This window comes from Coptis chinensis, chromosome 4, assembly GCF_015680905.1.
Source record: "Coptis chinensis isolate HL-2020 chromosome 4, ASM1568090v1, whole genome shotgun sequence".
In the NCBI taxonomy this organism is placed as follows: Eukaryota; Viridiplantae; Streptophyta; class Magnoliopsida; order Ranunculales; family Ranunculaceae; genus Coptis; species Coptis chinensis.
This window is the reverse complement of record NC_141459.1, coordinates 98949619-98963145: the sequence shown is the minus strand read 5'-3', so window position 1 is coordinate 98963145 and position 13527 is coordinate 98949619. Positions and strand designations below refer to the sequence as shown.

Sequence of the window (13527 nt, the reverse complement as noted above, 5' to 3'; positions counted from 1 at the left end):
TCGTGCATGGGCTTGGAGCCATGTTTTGGGCCAGAGAATCAGGCCCAAAACCCAATTCTTTCAGTCCAAAAAGGCCTATTCAGCTATAGTTGGCTTCCACAGACTTTTCGTCCACTTCTGCTCCTCTGATTGGGTCAAGGCTTAGATCATTGGAAAGCTCTTTCCGAGCCGGTCGTTTTGACATAAGGTAGGCCCAATTCTGAGGTCTGAGTTCAAAGATCACGACCCCGAAGTTCTCACGACTTTGTGTCTTTGTTTACGCGTCGACTTTTCAAACTTTTGGACCGGCTTTACAAAGGCTTTGTCTTCTTGAATCTTAGCCTTTAAATCACGAAACTCCTTAGCAACCGACCTTTGCTCCTTTATCTCGCTAAAAGTGGCACAATTAAGCACATAATGGACTTTGAAGCCCGAAATGCATAAAACACGTAATCGATATTAACTCTTACTTATTATTCCGCATTGAAATTTTTTGTTTGGCCTATTGATAAGAGCCCAAAACTGTAGTTTTAACCCCTTAACAATCGTACTTTTAGACCAATTATGTGAATAATAAGTAAGAGCTAATATCGATTACGTTTTTATGCATTTCGTGCTTCAAAGTCCATTATGTCCAATTGTGCCACTTTTAGCGAGATAAAGGAGCAAAGGTCGGTTGCTAAGGAGTTTCATGATTTAAAGGCCAAGATTCAAGAAGACAAAGCCTTTGTAAAGCCCGGTCAAAAGCTGAAAAGTCGACGTGGCGTAAAATGTCTACAAAGTCGCTATAACTTCCGGGCGTCGTACTCGGACCTCAGAATTGGGCCTACCTTATGTCAAAACGACCGGCTCGGAAAGAGCTTTCCAATGGTCCAAGCCTTGATCCAATCAGAGGAGCAGAAGTAGACGAAAAGTCTGTGGAATCCAACTATAGCTGAAAAGGCCTTTTTGGACTGAAAGAATTGGGTTTTGGGCCTGATTCTCTAGCTCAAAACATGGCTCCAAGCCCATGCACGATTTTTAGATCTGAGAGTATAAAAACAAAAGCTTGACTCTTTGTTAATGGCAGTTAGGTTAGGAAGCTAATGTTAATGGAGTTTAGGGTTAGAAAAAGATAGTTAGATCTAGATTAGTTAATTACTTAGTTTTCATTCCATTAATTAATTTCATTCTTTGTTTTAGATTAGTTATTTCAATCATTGAATATCATTCATTAGATAAATAAAATAGTTGTTATTCATTCAATCATATCTTGTTATTATTGTTCTATTAGATAAATAAAATTAATTAGTTCTCCATAATCTAGTTTCATTTTCATTTATTTATTAGCTTAAATCCTTAGATTTACTTATTTATCATTATTAGTTTAATTCAATTATTGCATGAGTAGTTTCGAATTGAGTTTAAACAAATAAAGTTTAAATCTTTATATTATGTCTTGTTTAGATTCAATTGTTGGGAATGGTAGAATAGAAATTTCGCATCAAATCATTGCTCTCACCATTGTTCCTTTTGGGTTTGAGTAGTTGAATTCTAATTAAGTCTTGAGGGTTTAGGAGTGGAACGAATCCTTACTCATTATATTGCATGATTATGTTTTGATAGTAAGAAGAATTGATTTAAACGTAAATGGAGCCATGTTTTGGGCCAGAGAATCAGGCCCAAAAACCAATTCTTTCAGTCCAAAAAGGCCTTTTCAGCTATAGTTGGCTTCCACAGACTTTTCGTCCACTTCTGCTCCTCTGATTGGATCAAGACTTGGACCATTGGAAAGCTCTTTCCGAGCCGGTCGTTTTGACATAAGGTAGGCCCAATTCTGAGGTCTGAGTCCAAAGATACGGCCTTCGGAAGTTCTCACGACTTTGTGTGTTTGTTTACGCCCGGCCGACTTTTCATCGGGCTTTACAAAGGCTTTGTCTTCTTGAATCTTGGCCTTTAAATCACGAAACTCCTTAGCAACCGACCTTTGCTCCTTTATCTCGCTAAAGTGGCACAATTCTGCACATAATGGACTTTGAAGCCTGAAATGCATAAAAACACGTAATCAGTATTAGCTCTTACTTATTATTCACATAATTGGTCTAAAAGTACGATTGTTAAGGGGTTAAAACTACAGTTTTGGGCTCTTATCAATAGGCCAAACAAAAAATTTCAAACTTAAAAAGAGTTTTCCAATTTTGTTTGGGGGTGGCATATTTTGGTATTTCATTTCAAATCTTGTTGCCACCCTTTGCCTGTCATGTTTACTCTAGTAGAGTTTGTGTTAGTCAGTACGTAACAATTTAATTGTGCTTCATGTTATCATATCATCTTTATAATATTTCTGTTACAGGTACTGCCAATTTTTGCCACGTTTCTATGGTAAATTCTTTTCTTATCTTTTTACACTTTGAGGACAAAGCATTCAATTGTTTGGTGGTGGGATAGAAACATTTGCAAAAATTAGACACTTTTAGGATGTAAATTACGCACTTTTATTTATAAAATGTTAAAAATCATAAAAATTAGTTAGTTACATAATTTAATTGTGCTATTGAATTGTTTCATGAACCCCCTTCTCCCAAATTGTTTGGGGGTGGTATAGAAACACGATGTAAATGTTTAAGCACATATTAGGTTGTATATTACGTATTATTTGTCTTATAAAAATTAGAAAATTCAAAAATATAAATAAAAAATTTATGTTATACACTTAGGAATATTGGTATTGTTTCTTTCTCTCTGCTCTTAATAATCTAAAAGTTTCACGTTAGATTTGCATTAGAATGATTTTTGAAACTTAGATTAATATATAGGTAATAGTCATTGCATCTTTTCACGAACATCTTGCATGAGCATCTTTGATTGTACTTGGCAGTATTTTTTTGAGACCTAGGTTAGAGTACTTAATACATATCCTGTGAGCATCTAGCCTAAAAGCCTCATAAGAGTGAAATATCTGAGTGATGACACAAGGGAGAAGTAAATTCCAAGAGAAATCACACCTCCATTTGCTTGATCACCATACCATATCCTAAGCGAGAATTTAGGCCCTCTTTGGATCGATATAGCCAGAAATTTACACCTATATGAAACTTATTATCCGCTAGTCGCCCCACTGAGCCTTTCATTAGCCTTTTCACATACCACAATTCTTTTACCCAATAAAAAAAAAAAAAAAAAAAAAAAATCAACCTACCTATCTAGATAAGTCTGAGAAATATGATGAGTGAAGAAAAGAGAAGAGAAAAACCTGTGTAAACAGAAATTAGTTAGTTGCTCCAGAAAAGAAAAAGAAAAGAAGTTTCCATCCAAAGAAAAGAAAAGAAAAATTAAATTAAATAAAAACTCCAAAAATAGAATAAAACGAGTAAAAAAACCAAAATAAAAAGGCTAAAGATGGAAACAAAGTGTAGAAGCAAAAGAACAAGGTTTTCTCTAGTTACATAATATGAAGACCCTTTTTCTCAGACTTGTCTTTTTGAATATCTACTTCCTTCCTTCTTTAACCAACACCTACGCCCCATATCACCTAATAAAGACCTTTAGCTCAATTAGGAATAGGTTGGTGTGATAGTAAGTGGTAGATGTGTTTGATCAACCTCGGCTTTCTTGGATTGTCATTGAGATTGTGAGGAAACGTGTACCCACTGCACACTGGAGTTAGCAAACTTAAGTGGAAAAATTAGAGTGTTATTTGTTTTGACACATTCTTTGTGAGAACCTACTTAGGCACGCTACCCAAAAGTTTTAGAAACTGACCTGCCATTGCATTCATATCATAGTTTATCGTATAGTTGTTTATCTTAAGATGATTAGATTATTATTCATATATTAGCTTAGGTTTCGACTTGATTATTCTGTATTCATTGCTAGCGAGATATATAGATAATTGAGATATAAATAAGGAAACAATAGTTTTATTTCTTAGTCATTGTAGTATAGATGAAGTTTGTGAGTACCTTTACTGGAAAACTCTCACGAGGCTATAACTCATCCACGAGGGAAATCCTAGTGGATTAAGGCCTTGTTGCATATGGTCAATGCAATCGCACTCAGTGAAATGAGAGTAGTTAGAACTCCATTTTTGGTCACTTATTCTAATTTCTCATATTTGCTTGAGGACAAGCAAAATGTTGTTTGGGGGTGGTTTGATAAGAGCTCAAAACTGTAGTTTTAACCCCTTAACAATCATACTTTTAGACCAATTATGCGAGTAATAAATAAGAGTTAATGCTGATTACGTGTTTTTATGTATTTCAGGCATTGAAGTCAATTATGTGCATAAATGTGCCACTTTGGCAAGATAAAGGAGCAAGGGTTGGTTGCTAAGAAGTTCTGTGATTAAAGGCCAAGATTCAAGGAGACAAAACCTTTGTAAAGCCCGGTCAAAAGCTGAAAAGTCAACGCGGGCAGAAATAGTGCACAAGTCAGCAGAACTTCCGAAGACTATATCTTTGGACTCAGACCTCGGAATTGGGCCTACCTTATGTCAAAACGACCGGCTCGGAAAGAGCTTTCCAATGGGCTAAGAATTGACTCAATCAGAGGAGAAAAAGTGGATGCAAAGTCTGCTGAAGTCAAAGCCAACTGAAACGGGCTCTGTGGATTGAAAAAATTGGGCTTTGGGCTCGATTTTCCGGCCCAAAACATAACTCCTCAGCCCATGCACGAAAATGTGGATCTGGTCTCCTCCTTTACAAAAGACAAGACTTAACTCTTAAGCCATACTTAGTTAGGTTAGAAGGTAGCCATTAGAGATAGTTTTTTAGATCTAGATCTAGTTTTTACATTCAATTAGTTAGTTTAGAATCATATTTAGTTTTTAGAATAAAGTATTAGTTCTTCATTTCAATTTAGATTATTGATTCAATTCTTAGTTATATTTAGTTGTTTTAAATTCAATTTAAATTCATTTTGAATCATTGTTCTTATTGTTCATTACATTAATAAGTAGTTGTTATTCATTCAATCATGTCTTGTTCTTATTGTTCTATTAGATTTATAAAGTTAATTTCTTATTCAAATCATTACTCTCACCATTGTTCTTTGTGTTTATTCAATTGAATTTGTTTAAGTCTTGAGAGTTAAGAGTGGAACGAATCCATACTCTTATCTATATTGCTTCATTATTATTTGAGAGAGTAAAGAAATATAATTGATAACATAAAAAATGGAAATATTATGTATTAGTGTTGTTAACATTAATGTTAGTGTTTAACTATTTTTATGGATATCAATCACCATAACTACTCTCTAGAAGAGGTGCAAACAACCCTGGAACAACTCACAAAAAATCAGAAATTTCCGGGGCTCGAAGGTCGTATGCTCGAAATAGCCTTGGTAGAGGCAGTCGCTCGAGTCTAAATCGAAGTTTCAAGATGTTTTCAGCGCAAGGTGCACTCAGTAATAGGGTGTGTTGGGTGCGGGGAGCGATCCGTGTATGAAGAATAGGGTGTAGTGAAAAACAAGAGGAAAAATTGGAGGTTTTAAGGTGAGAGATGAAAGTGAGATGTGTGGGTTTTGAGTGTAGAATGAAGGAAGTATATATAGGGTTTTAGTTTCTAAAACGAATTAACAAGTTGCCAAAAAATTTTAAGGCAATTACCGGAAACAAAATATTTCCAAAACCTAAAACGGAAACAACCCATATGCATTATTCTAAAACAAACCTAATATATTTTAGATTGAATTTAGAATAGCAACTTCCTAACTCATTGAAATTTCATCCTACCATAATATCTGAACTTAGCCATGCCAATATCGACAACATTCCCAGAACTCATCGCAAAATTACTTCTAAAATGGTGGATCATAAAAAGCAATGCTAAAAAAAATATATAATACCACCCCCAAACAATTCGGGAAGGTGGGATTAACGCAAAAATCATCGCATGCGTAGAAAAGAACCAAATTAAATTAAAATCAAAATTCAAATAACAATTAACTACTGAATTCAAATTTAACTACTGAATTTAACAACTTAACATCCGAACTAATAAAAACAATAAAAACAACATCAAAATAACAAATGCTCCTAAACCACTAGCCATGAGATGAAGAAGGAGCATGAGATAAAGATGGGCCCGAGCCATCCGTCCTTCGGCGACGACACTCATGCCTCACAGACTCCTCGGAGGAAGAACCCCCATGGGTAGAATGTGTTCTAGAATCTCTACTCAGAACCGGTTGTGCTTCCATCTCTGCCTTCATCTCTACATAATGCGCATCCTGACGCTGGACGAGAGTGTCCATGTTAGCCTGGAGATCCGCCTGACCCTTGTCGAACAATTCAAAATTCGTCTTAAGGTTCTTTTGTTTATTTTGAATTATAATCTGCCTAGTCCGTAAATCTTCACAAATACTATAAACGCAATGCAAGCCACTATGCAGCACTGATATGCGTTCTAAATCAGAAGTACAACTCTCCAAGGCATTGTCATCCAAATATGTCATATCCTCGTCCTCATCATCCGAATCCACTATCCTATCCTCCGGCAACTTCCAAGTCTTTTGGATACACTCCTTATAAAAAATTGCATTTGAATGCAATTTTAACATAATACGATCAGATTTTGTAACAACTCTAAAAGACATCATGATCTTAGTAATCAATACTGGGAAGGGCGCAATACTCTTTCCAACTCCTCTAATCATATTTAAAATAAAATTGATGATGCAGAATTTATACCTCTTCTCCTACAATATCCAGAGAACGTGCAAACAGGTCAGACCGATGTCGTTGACTTTCTCTTTCCCGATGACATTCTTACCAATCCACTGAGTTACAGCCAGCTGGTTGGTTCACAGAGATGACTGTCGGACACAATGAGAATTCAGATTGTACCGTCCTTCCATGATAGTGTCTTTCATCAATACAAGAACTCCAGCATACTGGGATTCCTGCAAGGTGGCTTCAAGATTGTATTCAGGCGTAATGCCTAAAATATCAGCCAACAACTCTCTAGAAACTTCTCTCCTCGTCCCAACCACCTTCACAAAAAGTTTTTGACCCTCTAACTCCCTCTTCTTATAGAATGGTTCGACCAAATCGGAGTGGTAGAAATCGTCTGTCGAATACCACAACCTATTCCGATCCATCCTAATCATCTCGTCACTAAAAAATGGTGTAAAACGGTCGGTAGTAAAAGCTTGTTCCGGCAAAATTCTTCGTCTTTGAGCCATTGAAGTTTGGAGTTGATTTGTGGGCTTGAGTGCAATGTGGGGAATGAGTTTGAATCAAACTCACTCAAAAATTGGGAGTGGGCGCGGTGGTCGTGGTGGTGGTTCGAATTTTTTTGATTTTTTTTGTATTTTTGGTGGTTTAAACTGTTGGTAATGGTGGTGGAGATGATGTGGAGAAGATTTGGAGTGGGGGAAACTACTTTGGCATGGTGGTGTTTGGGTTTTTTTATTTTTTTTTATTTTTTTATTTTTTTTTATTTGTTAGGGTTTGGTTTTCTTTTTTTAATGGCGGAATGAAAAAAAAAAACTTGCGATCTGTTTTTTTTGTGAGGAAGGAGATGCACGTGCCGCAACCGTGCGTGCGGTATTTGGGCCCAAGCCCAATTCGATTTTTGAAAATTTCCATTTTATGCGCGCAACTTCAAACTAAAATTGTCGATTCGTTAACGGTCCAATTTTTGCGAATGATATATGAAAATGATCAGGAGAGAATTTCCAATCCAATAATCCATAAAACACTCTATTCTAATCATGAGTAACATATAAGAAGATGGAAAATGCCTTGAAGTGCATGAATGACGTAAGTTATGCGAACAAATAAAATCTAAATTTATAGATAATATCAACCCAAATCAAAATATGATTAAATGGCATACACAACAAAAATAGAAAGTTGAGCAATCGAGGATGAAAAACCCAACACCCCATCCCCAAACAAATTTTATAGAACAGAGTTTGGAAAATTTATTTTAAACATGGGTCTTTTATAGTCAGATTCTCGAGACTTCCTAAATTACTATTTTTATGGTTTTAATATATTTTTATTTTTTTTTATGAATACGGATTAATATAAGGAAAACAATAAAGTAATAAAGAGATAATTCACACCATAGAGGAACATGACTCAAAAACCGAGAAAACATGCAAGAGTGGAAAACGTGAATTATGTTAAACGTGGTCTTAGGATCCGGTACTTACATCCACACACTCCATATGGAGGGTTTGGTTACCTGAATAGTGTACTTACTAATATATGGAAGTGAAAGGAAGTACACCAAGCAACAAAGGTCAGTCCTCATAGACAGGGTCCTGTAAAATGACTTCCTCCACATAAGGGGACATTAGCTTGTGAAAATGTTTTAACCGTTGGCCATTGACTTGAAATGTATTGTTGTCTTTGGATTTACCAAGGTGATTGCCCCGTAAGAGGTGACTTCAGTAACCAGAAAAGGACCAAACCAACTGGTTTTTAATTTCTCTGAAAAATATGTAGACGGGAGTTGTAAAGCAAGACCTTTTGACCTACCACAAACTCTTTGTGCAAGATTTGCTTATCATGAACATGTTTCATGTTAACTTTATAATCCTTCGCGAGACCATAAGAATCGCTATGGATTTCTTCAAGCTCATTCAATTGCAACTTGCGCTTGACACCCACCTCATCAATATTGAAGTTAAGGTTTTTTATAGCCCACATAGCACGGTGCTCCAATTCAACGGGCAAATGACAAGGTTTCCCAAATACAAGTCTAAAGGGAGACATACTAATAGGAGTTTTAAAAGCAGTCCTATACGCCCATAAGGCATCAGTTAGACGCTTAGACCAATCTTTCATATCAGGATTTACAATTGTTTCTAAGATTTTTTTGATTTCCCTATTATAAACTTCTACTTGTCCACTAGTTTGTAGATGATAAGGAGTTTCTACCTTATGTGTAACTCCATAATTTTTTACTAGAGACGCAATAACTCTGTTGCAAAAATGTGTTCCACCATCACTAATGATGGCTTTAGGAATGCCAAATCGACAGAAAATGTACTTCTTAACAAAAAACACAACTATCTTATGGTCATTGCTACGGCAAGCCATGACCTCTATCCATTTAGACACGTAGTCCACGGTAACTAGAATATAAATGAAACCATGGGAAACAGGAAAAGGACCTATGAAATCAATGCCCCATACATCAAAAATTTCTGCCACCATGATGGGATTTAATGGCCTCAAATTACGCTTCGTGATTCGCCCAAGTTGTTGGCAACGAACACACGTCTTGCAATGCACTTGGGCATCTTTAAAAAGGGTAGGCCAATAAAACCCACATTGAAGAATTTTAGCAGCTGTTTTCATACCACTAAAATGGCCACCACACTTTTTTTCATGGCAGAAAGATAGAACCTCATTATATTTCCATTGGGGAATACAACGACAAATAATCTGATCCGCACAATACTTAAAAAGGTTGGGCTCATCCCAGTAGTATAGCTTAACTCTAGCCAAGAACTTCTTCCGTTCATTTCTTGACCAAACATCAGGAAGAATATCAGGCGCTAAATAATTAACAATGTTAGCATACCATGGTGCAAAAAATAGCATACAGATGCTCATCAAGAAAAGAGTCCAATATGGACTCACTATCACTATCATCATCATTTGTTAGTCTAGATAAGTGGTCGGCAACTACATTTTCAACCCCTCTTTTGTCCTTTATTTCGAATGTGAACTCTTGCAGGAGAAAAATCCATCGGATTAATCTTTGCTTAGCATCCTTCTTTGCGAGAAGGTACCTAAGGATGCATGGTCCGTGTAAACTAAAGTTTTAGAACCAACCAAATAAGGATGAAACTTATCTAAAGAATAAACAACAGCTAAGAATTCCTTTTCCATTGTTGTATAATTTCTTTGAGCATCGTTTAGAGTTTTACTAGCATAATAAATAACAGTGGACTTATTATCTAGTTTCTATCCCAAGACAGCACCAACATCATAATCATTAGCATCACAAATGAGTTCAAAAGGTTTAGACCAATCGGGAGGCTGTATAATGGGTGCAAAGTGTTAAGGCAGCTTTTAAAGTTTCAAAAGCCTATTTACAGATAAAATTAAAATCAAAGATGGCATCCTTTAAAAGCAGATTAGTTAAAGGCCTAGTTATTTTTGAAAAATCTTTGATAAAACGCCTATAAAAACCTGCATGGCCTAGAAAGGCTTTAATATCATGGACAGTCCATGGTATAGGTAGAGATGCTATCTTATGTAGTTTGGCCTTATCTACTTCGATGCCATCACTAGATACAATGTGACCTAGCACTATTCCCCTTTTCACCATGAAATGACATTTTTCCCAATTCAAAACCAGACTTTTCTCTTCACACCATGTCAAAACCTTAGACAGGTTAGACAGGCAGTCAGTGAAAGAGTCTCTATAGATATAAAAATCATCCATGAAGACTTCCATAAAGCGCTCTACCATGTCACTAAATATATGAAGCATGCACCGCTGGAAGGTACCAAGAACATTACAAAGGCCAAAAGGCATTCATTTATAGGCATATGTTCCAAACGGACATGTGAAGGTAGTTTTTTCTTGGTTATCAATATCAATAATAATTTGAAAATAGCCAAAGTAGCCATCCAAAAAACAATAAAAAGCATGACCAGCTAGACGTTTGAGCATCTGATCTATAAAGGGTAAAGAAAAATGATCCTTTCATGTCATGGTATTTAAACGTCTGTAATCAATACAGATCCTCCATTTCATAGGACCATGCGTGGAAACATATTCACCCTTAGCATTACGTACCATGGTAATCCCTGATTTCTTAGGAACTACATGAATGGGACTTACCCATTTGCTATCAGAGATTAGGTATATGATACCCGCATTGAGTAACCGTAAAACTTCTTCCCTGACCATTTCTTTCATGGCAGGGTTCAAGCGACGCTGAGGTTCGTGAGAAGTCTTTGCATTATCCTCCAAATGGATACGATGAGTGCAAACATTAGGGTCAATTCCCTTAATGTCGTCTAGGGACCAACCAATCACAGAACGATGTTCCCTAATCACCCTAATCAATCGTGCCTCTTCATCTTTAGACAATAGAGAAGATATAATTACAGGATGACTACCATCTGGATCAAGTTGAATATACTTTAACTCAGAAGGAAAAAGTTTAAGCACCGGGGTGGAATGAATGTCGATAAATGCTTCTAGAGGGTCCTCATCTTGAGTAGTGAAAACTTGCTTAGACAGCATGTCTTCAAACTCAGTAGATGGAGCAACAAAAGGGTTTACGATAGGAGTAGACTCGAAGAGGGCATTGACTTCCTCTATGTAGGAGTCATCCTCAAAATCTGAACTTCCGAACGAAAGGAATTTATGCATCTAGTTTTCTGGAAACGTGTTATTAAAATAGTCTTGAGCTAAGCTTTTGATCATGCTAACCTCCCCATCTACAGACGAATCTGGTAATTGTTTCATCATTTTAAAAACATTGACCTCAACAAAAAGATGGCCATAAGACAAGGACATCGAACCATCATGGCAATTTATAAGCGCGTTGGCAGTTGCCAAGAAGGGACGCCCTAAGATGATCGAACATAGTCATTAGCGACTTCTGTATCGAGGATAACAAAATCAGCAGGATAGTAGAAATCCTGAACCTTAACAAGCACATTTTCGACCACACCCTTAGGATACTTAATAGACCGATCCACTAATTGCAATGTCATTTTAGTAAGTTGCATCTCCGGTAAACCTATTTGTTTGTATAGATAATATAGGAATAAGTTAGCACTCCCCCCAAGTCTAATAAAGTGGTCGTCATGTGGGAATCTCTTAAGGTGCATTGTACAGTAGGACGACCAAGGTCTTGTACTTAACAATTCCATTATATTTGGATAAGGTTAGAAACTATTCAGTTAAAAAGGCGTGTTTGGGAACATTTGTCTTATGCCTAGTAGTGCACAACTCTTTAAGAAGCTTAGCATGGTGAGGTAACTTTTTAATCGCTTCATGAAAAGGTAGGTTTATTATTAGATTTTTGAAAACTTCCCTAATCTCGTCAAAGTTTGTATCCTTGTTTAACATTGCTAATCTCTAGGGAAACAATGGTTTCTCTCTATAATTAGCGTATGGATCAACAGGATGTCTAACCTTGGCTTTCTGTTTCTTAGGTTGTGGTTTAACTGGTACCTCTACAGGGGTAGGATCGTCAGTTTCTATTTCAGTATCTAGTTTAATATCCGGTGTAGGAACTACTGGTGGGGTAACTATAGGCATAGTTATAGTGTTATCAACCACTCTGCCAGAACGGAGAGTGGTGATGGCATTTAGCTCACCTACGTTTGCATTGTCCTTACTAGTATTACCGTTTACCTCAAAGGCTGTGTTTGTTGTTTTAGGATTAGGTATCGCTTGACCTAGAAACACACCTTTGGGTTGTACTTTCTCTTGGGCTAACTGCTGTAAGGAAAGATGGATGGCTTGTAAAATCTGTTGTTGGGATTGCATAAAGGCGTCAAAATGATCCGGTCGTGGAGGAGTGTTTGTTACAGGTTGTGTGACAAGAACTATGTCACGTTGATTATTAATAGGTGGGTTGTGATAGTTATGATTAACTAGAACGATACCTCTATTAGCATTATAATTATTATAATTCCCTTGTCCTTGTCTTGGTAGAGTTTGGTTGTAATTGTTTGCTGGCCTTACATTTTGATTATTATACCCTGGAGGTGTAACTTGTTGATTATTTCTCCAACTGAAGTTGGGATGTTGTCTCCAAGGGGCATTTGGAATAGGATAGCTATTAATTGAGCAAACATTATCTTGTTGTGATGTTTGTTGTTCATAGGCGAAAGGACAATAGGAGTCGAGATGCTTAGGACTCAAACAAAAATTTCATGGATTAGAGTTGACATTCATGACGGGGATAGGCTTTTGCTGAACAAAAATAGCTTCTACCTTTTTAGTGAGAGATTCGATTAAAGTTTTAAGCTCAGGATCGAGTTTCATCTCAAACATATCGGTAGCCTTAACTGTTGTAGAAGAACTAGCGGAGCGGGGGATATCGTCACTACCCCCCAGTTATTATTACGATTTGTTTGATCTTCTAAAAATACATAAGCCTCTGAGGGTCCTTTACTAAGGAAACTACCCCCATTCATTATATCAAGGACCTCTTTATGGTGGTGTAACAGTCCCTTGAAAAAGGTATGAATTAACGTGTCTTTCGTAAGGTTTTGATGTGGACACTCTATAAGAAGGTCAGTGAAACGCTTCCAAGCCTCTGAAAAGGATTCATGAGGATTCTGTCGAAAAAAATGAATCTTGGAAAGCATTTCACCTGTCTTAAGTGGTGGGTAAAAATATTCCATAAATAGTTGAACAAGTTTGGCCCATGAGTCCACAGAATTAGGTGCTTGGGCAGTTAACCAAGACGCCGCCTTGTCGACTAGGGTGAAAGAAAACACCCTCAGTTTAATTTGTTCAGCACCAACCGTAGGATGATGAAATATGGAAAGGACTTATTCAATCCTACGCATGTGCTGATAAGGTTTTTCATGGTCTAACCCGTGAAAAACGGGTAACAAATTAAATATAT

The 13527-nt window shown here is 36.7% G+C and overlaps 1 non-coding gene across 1 annotated transcript; it reads left to right on the top strand.

Annotated features, from left to right (window-relative positions):
* Nucleotides 1-13160: 13160 nt before the first annotated feature.
* On the top strand, nt 13161-13264 carry LOC147506137 (small nucleolar RNA R71). Its single transcript, XR_015194039.1, has one exon. It is a non-coding gene; the product is annotated as a small nucleolar RNA R71 (small nucleolar RNA).
* The last annotated feature ends 263 nt before the right edge of the window (nt 13265-13527 follow it).